The sequence below is a fragment of the Heliangelus exortis genome, chromosome 2, assembly GCF_036169615.1.
Source record: "Heliangelus exortis chromosome 2, bHelExo1.hap1, whole genome shotgun sequence".
NCBI classification, from domain to species: Eukaryota; Metazoa; Chordata; class Aves; order Apodiformes; family Trochilidae; genus Heliangelus; species Heliangelus exortis.
In genome coordinates, this window is record NC_092423.1 from 75,125,728 (window position 1) to 75,143,016 (window position 17,289).

A 17,289-nucleotide genomic window follows, 5' to 3' on the forward strand; every position below is an offset into this window, starting at 1 on the left:
AAGAAGGGCTGTCTTTCAATTCCTTTTTTCCCCTGCTTTTTTTGCCTCTGTGTTATTAATGCAACTACCTCCCTGAAAATGCAATTTGAAAGTTGTTAATCTCATAATGCAGTAAAATGGTTAAAGTGTCTGGATAAAAGCAGCCCGTCCCCCTGATCATGAAACCTGAATCCGAAGCTATGCAAAACCTAACAAGTTGCATGAGAAAGAACATTCTGAAGACTGTGTATTAAAGCATTGATTCATATGTGCTGCAGTTGCAAGCCAGAGGACATATAAATAGCAAATTGAAACAGCTTCTATTTTATTCCCTCCAAAGGCTTACATCGCCTAAATTCAAACAACTAGCTGCCTCTTGCCTTCAGCTCCCTACCCTCCTTGCAAAATCATTTTTAATGTATATCACTGAGCAGCTCAGAGTGATTTTGTTTGAAAAGTTCTCAAAATCCAGCACTGGATTTTATCACATCTTTGATTTGCGTGATCTCGGTGAGCAGTGTTGTTCTTTCTATCTAATCCAGTGCAACAGCTTCCCTTCTGGTTATGTTAAATTGTGGAATTACTTTCTTCAGCTCTTTTCCAACACAGATGATTTATGCATGGGGTGGGTATCAGTTCTACTTTGGATATTGCTTCTGACCCCTAATACCAGTAACCAGTAGCTTTCTCCTCTTACATCCTGCCACTTCCTGCCATGGCTTTGAGAATCAGGCAGGCTGTGGTTTCATGGCTCTCTCCAGGGCATGCGTCCTCCTGTGCCAGTAGTTTATGTGCCAGGGCTTTCTTCTGTGATAAGTATTTTTTTTAATACAGTGCCTTAGTTGGAAGGATAATCAGTGTCTGACACATTTGTTCAGGTATTGAAACACTGAATTCGGAGAATGTCATTAATCTTAATGCCAAATAAGGTGTATTTGGAGTAAAGATGTCATATGAGGTCCAGACTTTGGCATGACTTTCCCATCAGCCAGACTGCCTAGATCCAGACCTACCTGAAAGGGCATGAATTACCCCACCAACTTAAAGTTTACGGTGTAGTAATATGAATGAGGGGTCATTAAAAGGCAGAAAATCTTTAAAGAAATGAGACTGATCTAGAAGGGGACAGGTGGGCAGTATGAAACCTCCAGTGCCCCGGCAGGTTGGGGGGGGAAGGAGGCATTATAAAGGACATAATGTAATCTGAATCCTGCAGCCGCCGTCGGACCATGTTGGTGGCTGATGAACGAACCACCACTGGAATGCTTAGCAGGCGGTGACGACTTTACACAGAAAGAGGGAAATTTGTCGCCGGCTTGCTACACCAGTGCCGTACTGCCCACTTTCGGCGGTGCACCCAGTCCCTCCACTCCCACAGCACCCGTCAGCCCAGCCCTCTCGTCCACCGGCCCCCTTCCCGGAACCGAATTTAGGGGCTTGCTGTCGACAAGCCGGTGCCGTCCTTCTTCAGCAGCTCTAGCAGGAAAGGGAAGGTTTCGCAGCCTTGCAGTTGCCGGACAAAGATGTGTCCGTGCCCGTACGCGCCGCTTATATCGGTACGTACGTATGGATGGATGTATGGATGGATGGGTGGATTCTGTGACGGATGGATGGATGCATGAACCGCACTTCCTTCCGAGTGCCGAGGCTGGCCGGGCTCTGCCATTGCACGCAGAAGGCTGCGTGTAGCCCCGAAGTACTGGAGACTGGGGGAAAACAGGGCGCGGAGCGGAGAAGGACGGGGGCGGGCGGGGAGGAGAGGAGAGGCGGGCGGGAGAGGGGGCGGGGGCGGGCTGCGCAGCCAATCGCCCGGGCTCCGGAGCTGCAGGAGCGGAGGTGCCGGGCCGGGGGCTCGGAGGGACGCGGGGCCGGGTGCCTCTCGGAGGACGGCGAGCAGCTGTGCCGCCGGCACTGCGAAAAGTCCCAGTTTGCTTCTTTTATATAAAAGTGCCTTGTCACCAGTTAGGGCAAGTCAGCCAAGGTAAGGCTTGAATGAAATGACACTTTAATATGTGGCAGCATGGATTTTTCTGGACAGCGGTGCTGCTAACACAGCCTTCTGAGCAGTGCAAAATATTTTGTGCAGTAATGCTGTTGCAGTGGGTCCACAACCTCTGATTTTTCTTAAAGTTACCGTTGATGCGTAAGCCTTACCCTGTTGTGGTGTTGTAGAATCGCGGATGCTTATCCGAGGCAATTACAAAGGGACCCGCAACATCCAGGCATAGAAAGGTAGCGGCGCTCTCTGTGTGCTTGTGTGTGACCGTGTTCGTAATTCCTACAATTCTGCTGCTTAACTTACGGGAATTATGTGCAGATGCATTTGAATGGTGATGGCAGGCAGATTCTTTAGCTGGACTCACGTACGTGAGCCTTTTCTGTACAAAAAGCTCGCCATGTGAAACTGTATGTGAAGAACATTAAGCATGATATTTGAATAGCAATTTCAGTTTTGGTTGGTTTTGTTTTTCTTTTTTTCTTTTTTCTTTTTTTTTTTTTCTTCTTTTCTATTTTTTCCTCCTCATATCTGTAGCATGTTATACCTGGGGACTGAGATAACAGAAAAAAACCAAACAAACACAACAAACCCAGCCAAAAAGAAAACGTCTCTTGCGGATTTGCCTTTATCTGCTTGTTAAAGCTTAAGCAGTGACCCAACTTTACTTTGTGTAAAGAGCACTGTAAATAATGCATACCCAGAAATTAATCCTCTCTTCATTGCCTCCTAGCTCACCCCCATGATACCCTTCTTAATGAACAAAAACTACTGTGTGTCTTTAATTCACACCACGCTGTCATTAATTGCACTGCCCGTGCTCTTGAACTGAGTGTTTTTACAAGCAAGGGGTTCTTGAGGATGACTGCATTAACGTGTATCTCTGAAAGCAAGATAGACTGGAACCTGTCTCTGTCTGTGTGTGTGAAAGTCTGGTTTGTATACATGACTGACAAGATACAAGGAGGACATGGTATGGAAGCCAATGAAATGTGGCAAATGTACACCCCTGCATGCGTTTCTCTGAGTGGGTCTCTGTAAAACAGTATCAACATTGCTTGTATTTTGATGTAGTTCATGGTTCAGATAAGGGTTCAGTATAAATCTGTTTTCATGATCATCAATGCCCCATTAGTTTTTCATGATCTAAGGAAACAAAATGTAAAATACAGGTAAAATTATTACCTTTGATAGCAGAGGTGATAAAATCATTGCCTCTGTTGCAGGTACAGATTTTATTTTTCTTTCCGAGAGACGAAGCATAGCTCCTGCATTTCCAAAGCTTGATTTCTGTGCTACAGTCAATCATATACACTTATGTGAAAATACTGAAGCCGTCCTTCTGCAATAATTTTTCTTCTTCTGGGTGATAGTTAATATTTATCTTCAGGAGAAATATTAAATTAATTTTAAAATTTGGCATGTGTTTTGCATTTTTTGTAACTGTAAAGGTAAGAAGGCTGAGTTAGAGAAACAACCCAAAGGCTTTCCTAACCTACTACACTGCCTTTGACAGAATATTTCAGATGCAATGCAAATTAAGGTGTGGGTCATGGGTTTGGTTTAGGGTTTTTTTGTTGTTGATTTCTTGGTTGATTGGTTGGTTTGATTTGGTTTTGGTTTTTATGTGGCTCTATGGAAACATGGTAATAGTTTTCTTTTGTAGTTATTTAAAATTATTTATCATCCTACTTAAGGACTCCAATAGGTAACTTTATTTCATGTCAACTTAAAAAAACAGACAAGCAAAGAGAAAAAACAACCACCCAACAAACCCAGCCAACCCATTTGGTGTTACCTAATCCTTCTAAAAAATGACAGAGAATATCTTGTGTCAGACAGCATTTTCCTTTAAATAGGAGCATATCCAGTGCACAGATGTGGCTTAGGGGGCACTGTGTTTCTGAGTGAACCATTTGCTGATGAGATTCAGAACTAAATTACTTCCACTTTTAGGTGCTGAGGATCCCATAAGGCTTCAACAGGATATGAGTGCTGTCCCTGCTGTTAGGGCAAAACACCAGTTAAAGTTTTTATACTTTGATCAGTTCAATACCCCAGGTAGTTTAATTTGGAAGCAGCATTTTTTTACTACCCACATTAAAATTGTTTTTTTCTACTGTTTTTGTCCTGCAATGCAGGTATTTTAACTCCACTTTGCTAGTGTATGCTGTGCTAGCTCATGATAATAGTTTTGGTGAACATGCAATGTTATGAAACAATAGGGTATAAATGACTTCAACATCCCCAAAAAATGTGTGTGAGTTTGTGTGTGCATGCCAGAGAGCTACAGTGTTTACTGTACCAGTACTGATATTCCTGTGGTGCATAACATTTATGTAATACCTTTCAGGGAACAATCTATATTTAAAAGTTATTATAAAAATCTTTTAAACAATAATTTTGTCTCTGAGCTCAGTTTAGCTTTAAGCAGAGGTTTTAATAAGGACTTAATATTTACAAACAACTAGGAATGAACACTTTTAAATCTGTGTTATTTCTCAGTGTAGTTGTACAGAAGACTTCAACCTCCAGTTCAGGCTAGTAAATCAATTTTGATGGGTACGAAAAATCCCATTCCACATTTAGAAGCTCCTTCTCTGGTGAAGAACTACGTTTCTGTTAAGAAAAATAGTGTTGAAAATTATCAGTGTCATCAGATTGAACCTAACCAGCTGAATACCAGTGAGTCATCAGTCCCATGCAGATGAACATGAGCTCCTGTTTGGACAGCTAACAGCGAATTAGCTGTGGCAGACCTGTGTCCTACAAAGGGACCTAAGATAAATCAGCCATTAGGACACATTGGGGCACAATTTCCTTGTAGGCAGTGTGAAATAAAAGTGGCAGTTGATATGCCAGGAAGAGGATTAAATATGTAAGAAAAAAAATCAATATGAAGAGATTCCATTCATAGAAGAGATTCATCTTCTTCTAGAGGAAGGAGATGCATTTAGAAAGGTCATAAGTGGAAATAGTTTGAAAATGCCAAAATTGCCAGCAAAGCTTTATGTAATCCAGTACATAAATCTCACAAGCAGTAATTATGGTAGAAAAATTATTTTCCTTATTCGGTAGTGTTCAGAAAGTATAGTCCACTGATAAATCAGGGTGAACTGCTTTCATTTCACTACTTACATGGTGGACAATCTCAGACAAGTCCCTGAAGCACTCTGTAGCCTCATGTATGACATGAACATTGCATGATAATTACTGAACAAATAATGTAGAATATTGTTTTAGAGAAACATTGCAGAGTCTAATACTAAAATGTTTGTGTCTCCATTACTCTCCAAACAATTTTTATTCTAACCACAATTTTTCTATACATTTCTGGAAAACAAAGGTACATAGAATTTGAAGATTCAGTCCAAGAATGGAAGCAGGATTTTAAAGAAGCTCCTGATTTGGGACCAAAATTAAAATTAAGTCTCCTGTAAGGGAGAAGAAAGGCTTACAGAATGATATTTTTTTCTCCTCAAAAAAATTAAGCTTTAAGAGACAAAATACCGAGATGGAAATGCTTTAGGTAATGAGCCATTACCTTTTTGGATGGGTCTTAATATGCAGATGGAGAATCAACAGGAATTTAAATAAAGCCAGTTGGGGATTTGAAGGGAGTGTGGTAATGCTACACATGATACAGTTACTACTACTCCCTTCAAGTCCCCCAGGTGTCATGCACAAGTCTAATCTGCTATTTGAGTGTTGGGGGTGTTTGGTTTTTTTCCCATGGGGAAGGGATTGGGTTTCTTTTGGTGTGCATCATTTAAAAAAATTAAATTCTCTCTGCGTGGAGAACAACAGTCATGTAATTCTATAAGTAGCTGATAAGTGACCTGGTGGCGTTTGCACATCTGCGTTTCTTGTATAAGGAAAACACATTTCATAGATGCCTGAGGTCTGTAAGAATCATTATTTTGCGTGATAGCAATTGTCATTTATATTTTTGTGGAATTACTTCAAACCTGAGCAGAGTTAAGTCTGGGTTCATTATAGAAAAGCAGAACATTATTTTACAAAGACAAATGTGTCTCCCCACCCTTTATGAAACTGTTTGCTTCTTTTAAGCAAATAGTATTTCAAAGGGAGATAGATTTACTTCACAGACATGTTTTTCGGTCCTAACTCTCCTTTATTAAGGTTTCAATGTAATTTATGCAGAGCTTACATGGACAACTTTTAAAGTGTGTTTGTGGAGTGTCATATAAAAAATACCCTAGCTAGGCCTCGTACTGACTAGGTACTTACTATGGTACTGTAGTTACCTGTGAGATTTTTTTGGTCTGTATAGCACTGCACAGACTATAATCTTGAACCCTCATAGTACTTTCCAAGAGGGATCAGTTCTTGACTTAGCAAAGAAGAGAATCAAGACTGTAGGATGAGTATACTTTTCCTTAGGACAGCCTGATGGACGTGGAACTGAAGAATGCTGTGTCCTCATCTGGCTTCCTCATCAGCTGGGACAAGGCATTGCAAATCATCCAGCTTTGGGTTTTTAAGTGCTGCAGTTGGGTCTTGTATTCAAATAATGTTGAAACTGTCTGTGGAGAAACCTTTCTCTTCCTGCTGGTGACACAGATAGCTTGAACTGAAGTGTGTGCCTAAATGTCAGTGGTCTAAATACTGCTTGTTATGTCTTCTTCCTGTGCTGTATTCCCATTGAAAACAACCAGCTCTGTGTTTGGTTGACTCTCTGTTTTGGTATTTCCAAGTGTATCATAGAATCACAAAATGGTTCCAGTGTCTCCATCATGTATTCTATTGTTTCATAATGAAGTGACATGAAACCCTTATAGACTCATTTATGGATACATATATGGTTACACATACAGACACATTCTTTGGGAGAATGTAAAAAAAAAAAAGTCAGCTTTAAAAAAAAGGAATTATGTTTGGTATTGTTAAAAGCATGTGCAAGTTACAGATCACATTGTTTGGCAGCACAATGAGTTATTCTTTGACTCAAGTCTGCTGATTTTCACAGATGGAAATGAGCATTTCCATAATTATATTAAATGTTTTATTTTGAATAATATTCTATTATTAGTCTACTTAACAGAATGAGTAATATATTGCCATACCAAAGTTACACATTTGTATTTGAATTCGGTTTAATTCACATCTTACTGGTTGGTGAGAGAGCTGTTAATCTTTTTATCAGACTACGAAGTGTCTTTCATTACCAATAATTGCATCTTGCCAAGAGGAAGCATTTATGTTCTTTCTTTTCCTTGTAAACACCATTTCTGTATAGTAGAGTTGTTAGAATGAGGCTCAAGCTAATACTTGGAATTGGGGCATGCAGTGTCACTTCCCATGCCTGGACTTCAAGGATTTGGTCAAACTTTCTGTCATTTTCTACTGTTGATGGTACTCAAATTGATAGAATAAATCTTTTAAAAACATAGAGATCATCTCTGTATAGCAGGGCTGGAATGGAAGATACTCAGAACCAGGACTGAGGCCCAGTCCTGATGAATTCTGTACTAATTTTGAAGTACAAGTGTTTCTTCAGTAGAGAACCTGTCTATAGTTACTAAAAATTTTGATAGTTTAGAACTGGTGCCAAGATAGGAAAAGTGTTGCTATTAATCTTGAGAGTATTGGAATGTGTGTGCATGTGTTTGTGCATATTTGACGGAAAAAGTAGTGTCTAAAAGGGAAGTAGCTGCTTTAGTTTTTTCAATAGTGAGAAAAATTTTATTTGACTGTAAGAAGGTATTTTTTAACACTGATAGATTGTATTAGCACCTTGAAACTGCTGACTCTTCTAAGTGTAAAATCTTGGCTTTCAGGAGAGGTGAAATAAAACTAGGGCACATGAGCAGCACTCTAGCATGGCAGCTATTAACTGCCCATGGGAACTGTCAGTATTTAAAAATAAAGAGGAAACTAATTTATGTCTGGATTACAGTCCTCAATCACTATTTCTTTTATGTTTTCCATTTTGTTCTTTCTAATAAACAATAAGCTTTCTTACTGGAGTAATAAAATAAAAAAGGCTACACATCATTTGTTACATGCAATTTCTACACACTTTGCTGATGAAGAAATTTTTTTATATATTTGCTGTTCAATAAAGCATGAATTCTTGCATTCATATGAGGGAATCTGAGCTCAGAATTATCTTGCCTACTCAGCTTAAAGAGGTTTTAAATATTTTTATATTTTCAGTGTAGAAGGTGTAAAATAATCGGTTCATTTAGCATTATGTGCTAAGTTGTATTTCCTTTGGTTGGTATTTTGTATTTGTTTTTTAAATTTTGAACCGTTTAATACTTCTTTTAGAAAAGTAATGGAGAAATGTAATGTTCATTCTTATATTCACATATTTCCAATGAATGAACAGCTAGTGCTTTGAAATCCAACATATTTCTTTGCATTAGAAACCCTTTCAAGTGGTTTTGGAAGGCGGCAAGACAATCTGCAAGCAAACAAATGTTTTCAAGTTGTGCTGAACATTTCTAGTTGGTTGAGTTTCTTTCACTGTCAGGTAAAGACTTCAAAATATCCACAGTACAATTATTTCATGCAAGGTCTATTGTTTCCTGAGTATACTGGATTTATTTTTTATTCTGTTCATTCTCTGGACAGCTATCCTAGGTGTGAGGTTCACAGCGCATTAGCACTCTGAGTGTCACAGTTACCCCGGGGAGCAGTGTGCTGGGAAGGTGGGTACTGTTCCTGGAGCAGATGAGGTGACCTTCTACCAAAAGTGCTTTCAGGCAGCAGCAACAGCTTCTCAGGTGTTTACCAGGCACCTGATGGTCATGCAGGCTGTGTGTGGGTTACAGATGGGGAGGGAGTCCCCAGTGCCAGTAGAACATCATCAGTCAGTTCCTGTCGTGCTGCTGGGGTGTAAATGCATTGGCTTGACAGTGTTTGTGACTTGAGTGCTGTAACTTGGACATTCTAGGTTTAGAGGATTTAAAGGAATTGGTCCTGTTACATGAATATTGTCTGGGAAGAGGTCTTTCTGTTTCTCAGATCCAGATCAAACAAGTGCTAATACCAACCACTTTTTATACTCTAAATGAAAAACCTGATGTTGGAGACATCTGGTCTCTTCAAGAGTCAAATGATGAATGTTTTCTGGAGAAGTGAGCCCTTGGCAGGATAGAGGAGCTTAAGGAGTACTTGTGCCAGATGACTCAGCCAACAAGTTGCAACGCTTGGTTCTTCTAGGTTTGTTGGTTGGGGTTTGTTTTTTTTTTCTGTTTTTTTTGTTTGTTTGATTGGTTTGGTTTGTTTTTAGGGTTAATTTTCTGCCAGATTAGAGAGCTTTGTCATTTTATGCGGAGGCTTGGAAAATTCTAGATTAATGCAGTGAAGATGGGGGAAGCAACAGGCTGGAGATAAGAGAAGATAAGTAGGGCACCTTTATTTCAATTATCCTCTAGTAGAAAAGATGACCTGGGAGGGGGATGCCTTTGCACACGCCTTTGAAAAGTAGCTTCCTAGACAGAAACCTGTTAAGGAGGTTTGTGTATACCTCTCAAGCAAAGCCAGAAGTTAACTTTGTTAACTTTGTTAACGATATAGCCTTGTGTTGTGACTTGAAGACATGAATTTGAGCTGTTTCAGACCATATGAGGTCAGGTGAGGACTGATTTCCTGAAGGTATCAATGCCCACTGGGCTACTGAAGTCAGTTTGTCTTTTGTTGTTACATTATGGTAGTTTGTTTGGTCAAATATGCCATGCCATGCCAACATGCCTCTATGTTTCCTAGTTCTGAGCTAAGATGGGAGAAGCTCACATTTATGCTTTTTTTGTTGTGTTTTTTGTTTTGTTTGTTTGGGTTTTTTTTTTTGTGTGTGTTTCTTTGTTTAAAAAAAAAAAAGAAAAAAGCATATAACATTCTTTGAATACAGTGAGTTTACTCCACAGGACCATTGTGTGACAATTATTGCTCATTACATTATAATGAGCACTTGCTCTATTCATTATGGAGCTTATTATATTTTAATGAGTGTTGTGACTCCCCCGCAGAGCAAAACTCAAGAATGTCCCCATGCACGTGGTTCATTTAAATGAATATGTTACATGCTTTGAGACTTTTGTACACTTACTTATGTGCAAAACACAGATGTAATTTTGCTTAAAAAACCATGGTATTACTTTTCTTAACGCTGCAGAAAACCAAAAACATGAATGCATCTATACTTAGCAATTCATATTTCATACCAGGTGAAAGATGAGTGGTTTTATTAAAAGACTCTTTAGAGGGTAGCTTCTAAATGTTTTGTTCAGGACTTCCATGTAGACATTAAAATTAAAGCTCATGAATTAATGTGATGTGGTATGTGACTCCTTCCAAATCTAGAGCTTTCTTTCTCAAGTTGTATTTTTTGTTTGTTTTTTTAATATTAATAAATATTTAAATAATTTTGTGGAATCTGTAATCTAAATAGTGGAACTTGAAAACAGAATCAGCTTTTGTCTTCTGAGGGTCATTGACATAATAGCATCACTCTCTTCAGGAAAAGGAGGACTCTAAGCTGAATCCCATAAAAATTTATTCATATTCAAGGCCTTAAGCCTGTCAGTCTGCCTAGTCAACCTTTGTAGATTGCTGGTAATCTTTCTGTGACACCAAAGCTTTTGATAATGATATTCCTGTAAGGTCCACATACAGTGTTAGCCCTAAAGGGAAGCACTTTGCTCTTCTCTATCATCTGATGTTGCCACACAGCATCTTCAAAACGAGGCAGTCTTTGAAAAATACTGTTCTATCTTCACTCATACCTAAAAATATGAACTGGTTTTCTCTTGTGGAAAAATTCTTTATCCTTTGCAAAAACCTGGAGGCCACCCTCATTTTCTTATTTTAAAAGCTGCACTATTAGGAAATTCAAACTGAGAGTTAGCTTTTACATCAAATGTAGTTTTGTTTTCTATACTGTTCTTCTACTGTGTCACTTTTATTTGAACATCTTTTACCATCCACAGGGACTTGCAAGTAGTAATTTACTGTATTTATAGTACACAGCGATTATTTATTGGCTGATAGAAATAATAGATAAGCTAACCCACTCCTAGGCAGAACATTATAATGCCTACTAAGTCGGATGGTGAGTCCCTGCACACCAGGCAGTACCAACCAGGCAGAGGGAAGGGTGAACATCTACTGCTGCCAAGGATAGTGCAGTTGTTGTTTTTGCTGAATTTTTGTCTTCCAAACTCCCCACTTTTTTTACTTATGTCTTCATACTTTTTCATTAATATTTATTCTTTTTCATTACTGCCCCCTCTGTGTTTTCACTTCTAGTTTTTATTTTAGCAGCAGCTACAGTAGAGGTCCAAGTTCTTTCCTCTGTTTTGGTGGACTCCTCAATACGCTTGACTTCAGAGAACACTGTATTTGGAACAAATTATTAGTTGCAGAAATAAGAACTGTAAGTGCATAGTTTCAATATAATTTGGCCCCATCCCTGCTATGACTGTAAACATACTTTTTTCTGCAGGAAATGTTAGTTTATGGGCTGCACATAATGACTGGCCATTTAAACTCCTGTCTTCCGTATAGGTGATGCCAATGAAAGGTGTCATATACCTGGTGTGCAATTCTGCTGAGTAATTTAAGAAAGCAGAATAGGAAATAAAGATTTAGATAAAGAAGTAAAGTATGTAATTTGAGAAAGAGACTGAGACAATTTTTTTTATACGATACAAAAAAATAAGGGCATGACTAAACCTGCTTTTTTCTGCTCTTGTAATATTGTTCCAGATTATTGCAGTAGAGGTGTCAGTTAGAGTCAGTTCCTTTATGCCTCCTTATTTTTTCTTTTCACAAGAAGATGTAGCTAGTTTTACAGGTTGCCACATAATTAAATTCTTTTTTATTTTTTCTCAAGAACCTTTTTATGCAGTGTGTATCTTACTCTTCAAGAGGATTACAGGTTTAGACCGAATAATCAGCTTTTATACATTATATTTAGGAAAATATACTGGATATTGAAAATTACACCTATCTTCTGCTTAATATTGTCTCACCAGGGAAAAATATATTTACAGAGAGGCTGGTATGAAAACCTTTAGATATGTTGAGATCTTCAGCAAGGGCCTCAGCTTTTTATTGGCACTCCTGCTGAGCAGTGCAGAAAGAACTTCTGCTACGGAGACTGCCTCTGTTGGTATTAACATCATGCTGACCAAGGGACTTCTCTACAGCTACCATCATTGTTGTAGCTTGAAAAAAATGCACAGAAAACTTGTATTCAGGAAGCAGGTCATTGCAGGAGAGCTGATACCAGGACTTACTCAAGAAGCTTTCTTCAGACAGTAAATCTCAGTTTTTGGATGTTGGATACCAACCTTGTCCCGTCTACATCTGTAATATCAGTGATAGAATCATCCTCACATATTAAGGCAACTGCTCCTCCATTCAATTGCTTGTCTCTGCCTTTTTTATGTTAAGGAGGTTTCTTCTTCCTATGAGGACTAAATTCTGCATTTCAAATCTTTTCTGCCAAAGGTGAGAGAAGAAGCCCTACTAACAAGACTAATTTTTCAACATTTGAAAGATACTGAGTGGAAAACAATAATTTTTTTATAATATGGTCCAATTGGAATTTATCAGTTTATTGTTTTCTTGTTTGGTTTTGGGGTGGTTTTTTTTTTGTCCTTTTCAGTTTATCTTAAAATCACTGTTTATATGTTATGTGTTCTTATGCAGATATTTCCTTTATGTCTGTTCTTTAATGCATAAACACATCCTTTCATTTTGATTAGGTTACACTTCAAGGTGTAAATAATTATAACAAATACACTATTCCTATTCATCTCAAAAATACTGTTATTGAATAGGTTCCGAGAGGCCCTGTGTGACTGGAGTCTTACCATTTATTCAGTCTAATCCTTTGCAGCTTGCACTTTTTCAGTTTGAAAAACCACATAGTTCTCTACTGCCTAAAGTCATGAGGGATTCCTTTTTCTCACAAGCAAAAGAATAGGTGTTTTCAACTATCTCCATTTTGTTTAAAGTTTGTCTTTGGAAGCTGAGCATGATGAAGAATTTGAAATTTCCTTTCAGGCACATATCTATTTATTTCCATTATTTACATTTTAAGGTTATTCTTTTCACTCCTCATTGCTTAAGTACAGTAGAGGATTATTGAACTCTTCTTTGCTAGTTAGCTCCAACAGACTGCAGTACTACTTTTTCTTTTGAAGACCTCTTTATACCTGTAGTGGACTGTGGTATCTTTGATGTTACCTAATTGGAATCTTAGAAGTCAAAAAATAAATAACTGAAAGATGAGGTGAGTTGTGTGCCTAAGGTTATACATAATCTTGTTTTGCTTTCAATCATCTTTCTATTCTTATGCCTTATGGCAAGGTAATCCTCTGATACTACTTCTGTATTTATCCCTAGCACCCATTCCTAGGTCTGAGTCTCCCAATTATCCATCTCCCACACCTTGAACAGAAGCTTCTGAATTTGCACTTGTCTTTCTGATCGCTCTGAATGCTGCTCAAAACTTTATCTGTCCTCTTTTTTAATGGGTTGCTTTCCTTAACAGTTTTTTATCCTGTATCATCTATTTGTCCCATCTAGCTTAGGCTTGAGTTTCTGAGAACAGGACCATCTGTTTTAAAACTCCATATAAATACTGTTCACACAGACAGCCCAGCAGAAGTCCTGGGGATAGTGACCACAAGTGGCAATGAAGGAAACTCCCACTGGATGTAAGGAGGAAGCTCACAAGGAGCGACTTAAGCACTGTGACTCTTCTATCTGGACAAAGTCCTAAAGCAATCCAAGCTAATGTGAAAGTTAGCCCTGCCTGGGAGGGGTCTGGACTAGATGATCTAGTGTAATGAATGTTGTTTCTCAAGGGTTGGTACTCAGACCAGTGCTATTTAACTTGTTTGTCGTCAACCTGGACAGTGGAATCAAATGCAGTCTCAGTTGTTTGCTGAGGACACCAAACTGTGTGGTGAGGTCAGTATGCCAGAGGGAAGGGATGCCATCCAGAGGGACCTTAGCAGGCTTGTGCAAGCTGCATGAAGCTCAACAAGGCCAAGTGCATGGTTCTGCACCTGGGTCAAGGCAATTCCATCAACTAATACAGGTTGGGAGGGGAAAAAATTGAGGGCAGCCATGAGGTGAAGGACTTGGGGGTGGTGCAATGTGTGCTTGCAGGCCAGAAAACCAACTGGATCCTGGGCTGAATCAAGCACAGGCAGCTACTCAAGGGAGGTGATTCTACTACTCTGCTCTGCTCTTGTGAGGCCCCACCTGGAGTGCTCTGTCCAGTTCTGGAGTCCCCAGCATAAGAAGGACACAAAGCTCTTGAAATGTCTGCAGAGGAGAGCCACTAAGATGATAGGGGGCTGGAGAACCTTCCCTATGAAGACAGGCTAAAAAAGTTGGGGTTGTTCATCCTGGAGAAGAAGAAGCTTTGAGGTGACCTTATAGCAACCTTCCAATATCTGAAGGGGGCCTACAAGAGAGCTGAGGTAGGGCCTTATACATGGGTGTATAGTGTGAGGACAAGGGGAAATGGTTTCAAACTTGAAGAGGGGAAACTTAGGTTAGACATTAGGAAGAAATTCTTTCCTGTGAGGGTGGTGAGACACTGGTACAGGTTGCCCAAGGAAGTTGTGGCTGCCCCCTCCATGGAAGTGTTCAAGGCCAGGCTGGATGGGGCCTTGAGCAACCTGATCTGCTGGGAGGTTTCCCTGCCAATGCAGGGTGATTGGAACTAGGTGAAACACAAAAAGCCAAAAACAAAACAGTGTGCTGAGTTCTGTTGGCTAATGTGGCAATTTCACAGGTATCAAATGCAATTCCAAGTCTTTAGCAATATGCTTCTTTGTTAGACTTGATATGGGAGCAAATGGCATCTATTAAGTGCTCACTTCTAGTCATTTTGGATGTGAATGTGCACTCCAAACCTCAATAATTGGAGAAACCACATTAGAGAATGAGACACACTTTTGGAGGATACTTCTTACCTGCACTGATTATGAAATTAAGTCACTTTCTTCCGGCATTAAATATTTTTGTAGAGATTTAGGGGTATTTGTGGTAAAAGCATTAGTCAATGGGGAAAATACAGACTGTGAACCAGAAGAATCATAAATAGGGCTTTCTTGTAATAATGGCAAGAGCAGAGTTGAATTATAGAGTTTGAGGGCTTTGAGGCCAAATGAGAAGATGAACCTGTGAAGCTGAAAATAAATGTTTTTGACATCTTGGGGTAAGATACAGAAAACATAGTCTGATTACCAGGAGGATCAAAGATTAGTTTGGCTATGGACTAGCCTCTAAAGGAAAGACATTGAAGCTCCATGAAGCAAAATTACTCAAGCAGACAGCAGAGAGTTCTAGAAAATAAGGATGAGAAAAACCTTCTCTGAGTTATTAAAATATCTTGTTCTTAAGACAGCCTTCTTATTTAGCAGGACAAAATATAAAGTCCTGATTTCTTGAGTGTAAAATTATTTTTTTTCCCCTCAAGTAGCATGCCATTACAATTAAGAACATAAATTTACAGCATGGCCTGTCAGAAAATACTGATTTGTAGTGCCTTTCTCAGTGGGTTGGGGCCTAGTTGACATTAAGCAAAAGGAAGCAACAACTGCCCTGAGTGACTGTGTATGTTTAATATTTTCCTAATTTCCAAAGCAGCTGCATTTGATAATCCTAAGTAAATGCTATGTGTACTGTGCATTGTGCAACCTTTGGAGAAATCTGAGACCACCTTGCTATGATCTCCCCCTAGTATATGCAAAATATTGCGGAGAAAATAGATTGCATATGGAAACAGAAAAAATGTGGACAACGCATTAACAAAGATAACATCCTTTTCATTAGGTGTGATTTTTTTTTCAAGGATAATACCATGTTATGTATATGTATACTTTAAGTTCTATGGGAATATCTTTTAAAATAAAAGTATTTTAAAATTATTTTTCCATGGTGATTTCAGCCTTTTATGTTTTAAATTTTCTTTATCTGGAAAATGAGACCTAGGAACAGCTCAATTTCAGCTTAGTGAGATTTGTTTCTGTTATAATTTGCATAGACTACTATATTTTGTCTTCTCTCAAAAGCTGTTGAATGTATCACCTGGCACCTTATGGAATCATAATTGAGTTCAACTGCCAGCTCTGGTCAGCTACTTCAAAATAATTAAATTTTTCTATTTCTTAGAAGCAGAAAGACTACCCTATCATTTTTACTGTTGCAGCATATCCTAGAAACCCTTAATTGTTTTTCTCCTTTTTTGAGAAATGATAATTTAGATTTTTTTTTTCTTCCCATCATAGAAGTCAAATTAGAGTGTTTTATTAAAACAGAACTTACAAAAGTAGCTACTTCATTCTTACCTTTTCTTTCTTTTTTGTGGAAGCTGTGTGTCATCTGTTTGATTTATTACAGATAATTGACTGTGGAGAAAGAAATCATAGAATCATAGGATCAGCTGGGTTGGAAAGGATCTCTGACATTATCAAGTCCAAACCAAGGGAGGGACTTGTGGGTCAAGACCCACTACCACTGCAGTTACCAGACTGAGTGTCACATTTAGTCTCTTCTTAAAAACCTCCAGTGGTGGAGAATCCACCACCTACCTGGGCAGCCTATCCCAATGCCTGATCACCCTCTCTGTAAAGAATTTTTTCCTAATATCCAACCTAAACCTCCCCTGGCAGACCTTAAGTCCATGCCCTCTTGTCTTGCTGAGAGCTGCCTGGGAAAAGAGACCAACCACCCCCTGGCTCCAGTCTCCTTTCAGGGAGTTGTAGAGAGTGATGAGGTCTCCCCTGAGCCTCCTCTTCTCCAGACTGAACACCCCCAGCTCCCTCAGCCCTTCCTCACAGGACTTGTGCTGGATCCCTTCACAGCCTCCTTGCTCTCATGACATATCTCTTGTGTTCAGGAGCAACTACCTGTCTTCTTTAGAATTTGAAGGGTTAAATATGCACTGTAACATTGCTTTGCAAGCAACTTTAATATTCCTATCTGAAATTTATGTTCTATTGTACAGAATCAGGCCCAAAAACACCTCCCAATCCAGTTACTGAAAATGGATAAAGTTAAATTAATATTTCCCATGCTGTCTTAGTAAGATCTTCCTTTTTATTTCTAGGTATGAAATGAACAGAGAATGAATTTTATTTGAAGTAAATGGAGAGAAGCAAAGCCTTCTGGCTAGAGCACTGGTCTGGAGCCCATAAGAAGGTGATTTCACTCTTTCCTTGCTCAATACAAGAAAGAAATTTTTATGTTGTGTAATAATCAACGTTTACTTTCATGGTGAGTCTTGGTTAGATACATATCCAAAAGGGCTAAACCAC

The 17,289-nt window shown here is 39.0% G+C and overlaps 1 protein-coding gene across 1 annotated transcript in view; it reads left to right on the top strand.

Annotated features, from left to right (window-relative positions):
- The first annotated feature begins 1,812 nt into the window (after nt 1-1,812).
- Nucleotides 1,813-17,289, top strand: part of CDH18 (cadherin 18) — a 234,778-nt gene continuing 219,301 nt past the window's right edge. The window contains exons 1-2 of the mRNA XM_071736638.1: nt 1,813-1,960; nt 17,082-17,173. The gene's annotated coding sequence lies outside the window, so the exon portion shown is untranslated. The remainder of the gene's footprint in view (nt 1,961-17,081; nt 17,174-17,289) is intronic.